The sequence below is a fragment of the Falco naumanni genome, chromosome 13, assembly GCF_017639655.2.
Source record: "Falco naumanni isolate bFalNau1 chromosome 13, bFalNau1.pat, whole genome shotgun sequence".
NCBI classification, from domain to species: Eukaryota; Metazoa; Chordata; class Aves; order Falconiformes; family Falconidae; genus Falco; species Falco naumanni.
In genome coordinates this window covers 201545-207157 of record NC_054066.1, presented here as the reverse complement: position 1 = coordinate 207157, position 5613 = coordinate 201545, and positions in this window count along the sequence as shown.

Sequence of the window (5613 nt, the reverse complement as noted above, 5' to 3'; positions counted from 1 at the left end):
GCGTTTTCCCACAAAATTTGCAGCTTGCGGCAGCGTCTTCCAGCTCCGAACCCCTTCCCTAAAGGATTCACCGGGGGTGGGGGTGGGGGGGTGGGTGGAAATTGTAATGATTTGGTGTTTGCTGGGATGCGGAGGGAAATTGTTGGTTTTTTTAATCAAAAAATGCAGGTTTTTTCAACAAAAAAATCCCTTCCCCCCCGGGCACATTTCTAGGCCAAAAAATGGAATTTTTATAAACACACCCCCCAGTGGTGCTAATGAGTCCCCCTAATTGCAGCTGCCCCCCCAGTGCTGCACGGGGGTGCACCAAGCTCAGCCCCAGTGGGTGCATCGCCCCGGGGTGCTGAGTGCTGCTTTGCACCCCCAGGGACAACCCCCCTTCCCCCCTCCCAGTGCAGCCCCCTCTGTGCATTGCACCCCACCGTGCAGTGCAATTTGTGCACGTTGCACCCTGCTGTGCACCCCAGCCCGTGCATTGCACACCCCGTGCATTACTGCCCGTGCACCGCACACCCCCGTGCACTTCACACCCCGTGCATTACTGCCATACACTGCACCCCCCCATGCATTACTGCTCGTGCATTTTGCACCACCATGCACTGTACATTCCTGTGCATTACTGCCCGTGCATTGCACACCCTCCCTCATTGCACACTCTGTGCATTGCTGCCCGTGCATTGCACACGCCCACACACTGCACACCCCATGCACTGCACACCCTGTGCATTGCTGCCCATGCATTACACATGTCTGCACGTTGCACACTGCACACCCCATGCACTGCACACCCTGTGCATTGCTGCCCATGCATTACACACGCCTGCACGTTGCACACTGCACACCCCATGCACTGCACACCCTGTGCATTGCTGCCCATGCATTACACACGCCTGCACGTTGCACACTGCACACCCCATGCACTGCACACCCTGTGCATTGCTGCCCATGCATTACACACGCCTGCACGTTGCACACTGCACACCCCATGCACTGCACACCCCTGCACGTTGCACGCCCCATGTATTACTACCTGTGCATTGCACACCCCTATGCATTGCACCCCCGTGCATTGCAACCCCCATGCATTACTGCCCGCACATTGCACCCACACACATTGCACACCTTGTGCATTACTGCCCGCGCATCGCTCCCCCGCGCACTGCACGGCCGTGCCCCGCCGCCCCCGCCCCGCGCGCTCCCCTCGCCGCCCCTCCCCTCAGCCCGTGACGTCACAGCGCGGGGCGCGAGGGCGCGGCGGCAGCGGGTGGGCGGGGCGGCTGCGCCGTGACGTCAGGCGCAGCGCGGTGAGGTCAGTGCGGCGCCGCTGCCGGACCCGCTGCCCCTCGGTGCCTGTCTCCCCCCTCCCCCCGCCGCGGCCGCCTTCCCCCCCCCCCCCCTTCCCTCTTCCTCCTCCTTCTCCTCACGCCGCCGCCCCCCGCGCCCCACTGGCCCTGGCCCCGGCGGGAGGGCGGCTCGCCCGGCCCGGCCCCCTCCCGCTGCCGCCGCCGCCTGAGGTAAGAGCCGGCCAAGGGGAGCGGCCCCGCCGCGGAGCGGGGAGGTGGGGGTGGGTGCCGGGGTGAGGGGGGGGTGTCGGGATTCACCAACGCCTCATACGTCGCCCCGCCGGCGTAACCCGCATTGCGTAATGCGGCCGCTGCGTCAGGGAGGCCTACGTAAACTGCGGCGCGGAGCCCGCCCGCATCTGTGAGGCCTGCTGGGCTAACGGCGTAAGGCGCCGGCGCGGGGCCTCCGGGGGCGGGAGGCTGCGGGCGGGGGGCGGGGGGGCGCCGTGCGTCCCCCGGCGCTGTGCGGGGACCCCGCGGTTGGGCCGGGGCGGCGGGGAGCGGCCTGCAGCCTGCGCTCGTTGGGTTACGCCGTTCGCGTAAGAGCCAGCGCGGGACTGCGGCGTTTGCGTAACGGGGGAAGGTGGGGGAGCGGCGTAACCCGCCCCGCTGCGCCGTTTGCGTAGCTGCGGGGCCGTGCTGCGCCGCTGCCGTAGGGCCGGCGCGGGGCGCGTTACGCCGTTGGCGGGCCGGTGCGCAGAGTGCGTGCGGTGGGGCGGGGCGGGGCGGGCGGCGCGGGGGCACTTCCTGCCGCCGCCATTTTGTCGGCGGACGGGAGGAGGAAGCGTCGGCTCCTGCGCGGAGGCAGCGGCCAGGCCCGGCCCCGCGGCCCGCGGTGAGTGGCGCCGCCGCCGCCTTCCCCTGCCTCGCCTCTCGCACCGGGGGATCCGCACCGTGCTGGGGGGGACCGCAGTGGGCCCGGCCAGCGACGGGGCGGGCTCCCGTCGCGCCGTTAGGCCTAGGCCGCCCGCCCCCGCCCTGGCCCTGCAGCCAGGCCCGGCGGCCGCTCGCTTGGCGCTGCGGGGCGGGGGGGGGGGACGGGGAGCAGGGGCAGCGGGGGTGTGCCGGTGCCCGCCGGCCCGGTGCCCTTGCGGGGGGAGGGCGGCGGGCCCTGCCCGGGCCGCCCCGAGGTACCGAGCCGCCTCCCCACCACAGGCCCCCCTCCGCCTCACGCTCCGCCGGTGCTCGGCTGCTCCTCGGGCCCCTTTGACGCTCTCCAGAGGGCCGTTTGCTCGCCTGGCCTTCAGCTGGTGGGTTTCTTTACATTTTTCACCTCTCTTTTCCTTTGTTTGTTTTTTTTTTTCCCCCCTAGTTCTCTACTTTTGCAGGAGTTGTTTGGGAATTAGGAAGCTGGAGGGCTCGCCTCTGGGAGAGGGGAGACTCTCCTGCGTTTTGGGGCGCGGGTGTTGGGGGGGGAAGGGGGAAACCTTGGCGCTGTCGGAAGCACAAGCCGGCCGGGCAGCGACTGCTCTTTCCCCAGGGATTTCGTGGGTGAGGCATCGGAGGAGCCAGGTCCTGGCACACTGGCGGGATGTCGGTTCGCGCAGATGCTCTGCTCCTTTGAAGCAGTAATTAGCCGCTGGTGTGAAAGTGAAGTACTGTCCCTGCTCGAATGCACGTTGGCTGCAAGAGATACAGCTTCACGTGGCTAATTAACGGCAGGGAGGAGAAATCTGTTATAAACCCAGGCTGCTCCCACCATTTATTAACGAGTGCATTCTTATCCCTCCCGACTCTAGCGCTTCCATGGTGTTTTCCTCAGCTGGTTTTTATTTTCAAACTTAAACCCCTACAAATAGTTTCTATGCTGAATAGCGTTCAAACTTCCCCGCTCTTTTCGGCAGAACTTTCCCCAAGAAAAAGTCCGTAAAGCCCCGTTATTCTTCGGCATAACCGTGTAGCCCATCAAACAGTTCACAGCGTGGTTTTAATAATAAACACAGGCAGCGCCGTTGCTCGTAGGGGTGTGTGTTATAACGGGTGTGTTTATAGCCTAAGGAATTAAGCTGGTCCTGTGTTTCTGTCGCCCAGTGGATTTACGGGGCTGGGAAGGGACCCCCCGAGGTTGGGGGGGGGTGCCCCGGGGCTGCCGCTTTGCTGAGCTTGGGTTATCGGCTTCTGGGTTTTGTGTCTGCGTTGCCCATCAAAGTTTTGGGGCCACTTCAGCGACTTCAAAAGACCCGTTGTAGTTTTACAGGGACTTGGTTTTACCTGCTTGTGCGTGACGACTTCAGGTTAAGCTCAAGTGCTCTGTTTCAGCTCTGTTTAAGCTTGTAAAGTTCAGCTTGGTTTAGGCAAGTAAATGAACCAAACTGCTTTGGGCGACCAAAATCTCGACGATTTCAACCTTGTAAATCCTTAAAGGGCTGCTGTGACTTTACCGCAGAAGTAATTCATCTTTGGTGGGTTTATTAGGAACGTGAGTGTTTGCAGAGATGAACATAAATCGAATTTACGTTGCCGTGCATTTTCAGCATTCGGTTTAAAGCCGTGGGAGTTAAAGGTCGTCCTCGGCCATCTTGGTGTTAAGTGGGGGCCCCCTGCGTGTTTTAAATCAGGAGGCAAAAGAAAAGACTTTATTTCATCACAAGGGAACTTGAACCATGTTAGTGACTGTTAATAAATGTGATGCGCTGGGCGGGGGGGGAACCACCGGTTGTTCCCACACAGCCTCTCATCTCTGCACTCTGGCAGAGGATGGAATTCCTCATTTAAAAGTAGTAAAACACGACTTTCCTGATTATTTTACCCCCCCCCCCCCCAATGTTAATTACTTAAAGCTGAATAACTGTTGTTGCTGTATTAGCTGATGATACTCTGAGTGTGACTTCGGTGGAGGTGACCAGCTATTAGCTAAATTGCCCCAGGGCAGCTAAACCCTCGTTAGCTTAAATCCCGTCTCTGTTTTAAGAGGAAACAGGGATTGTTCTTTCCTGGGAGACAGGCACAGGTAGGAATTGATCTTGCCCCGGCAAACAGTTGCTCCCGTGCTTCTGATTACTTTTCAGGAAGTTATTTTCTGTCTTCCGCACTTAGATTGAGGGGAGCTGCGATGAAATGCCCCTCGTTAGGATTTCTTGGTGTTTTGGAATAATTTCTCCCAAGTAAACTTCTCAGTCTGGTAATTATCTACTGGCAAACAGCGTTTGGACTGAGTTCAGGAATGCAAACCATTTATTTGCAGGAAGATATTTCACCTTAACCCTGCGTGAAATACAGAGTACTCCGCCAAGAAGGAACCCGGACGCAGCTCTGCCAGCGAAAATGGGGTGAAATCTGTGGGGTTTGAGTCAGTGATAAAACTTAATGTCAGCATTCCCTGGATGTGGTGGTGAGCAGGGAGGGTAAAGGCGCGTCCCAACCCTGTTGCTTTGCTGGTGGTTGCGACGAGTGGGGTTTCATGAAATCTTACTTCCTCCTGGTTAAAGTGGCGGGGTTGTTGTGGTGCTGCCTTCCAAAATAGGGAAGGGGCACAGGAACGGGCTGGGATCTCGTTTTGGGAGACAGCAGCGGGTGGATCATCGCAACCCAGCTGCGTCTGCTTGGGAGAGTTCTACAAACCCTAAATACCAGTGGGAAGTGGCAGGTGAGGGACGGTAACGTGTGTAGGGAGGGAAAAATGACCCATGATGGCTGTTTGGGGGGTGGGGGTGGGTGTCACCTCCTGGCTCGTCACGTGCCATCCCTGTTAAATTCTGGGATGGATTGTCTTGGCTTTGGCTGAAGCAGCGAGCAGGGAAGAAATCTGTCCCCAGTACTGCTGGAGAAAGGGTGTGAGTCCAGGTTTTAGCCTGGTTCTTGAGGTCCCTTGCTATGAAAAGAAGAAAAACAAGGTCTCTGTAAGCTTATGAGGGAATTGGTAGGGTTTTTTTGGGGGGTGTAATTGCGTAATAGGTATTTTGAAGCTCTCTAACATCTATATCCGAAAGCTTTTGGAGAAATATTGGCAGTGGTACTGGTTTTTTTTGGGGTGAGGATTAGTGTGATTCAAAGAGCAGCTCTGCAGAGCGGATGTGAAAGGGGAAGCTGCCCGGCAGAGCCAGGGGATCCCAGCACAGAGAGCTCACGTGCTGCTGCTGGATCCACCTCCTTCCGCGGGATACGTCCCCTGGCTACTTCGAATCTTGGATGGTTCAAAGCAGAACACCAAAATACTGTTTTCTTAGCTGGGATTAAGAAGACCCGGTTGTACACAAGCCACGAAGGTGTCATTACCTTGCTCTAAAACTTGGAGAATGAAGCTGCAGATAAATCACAGCAATGGAAAAAG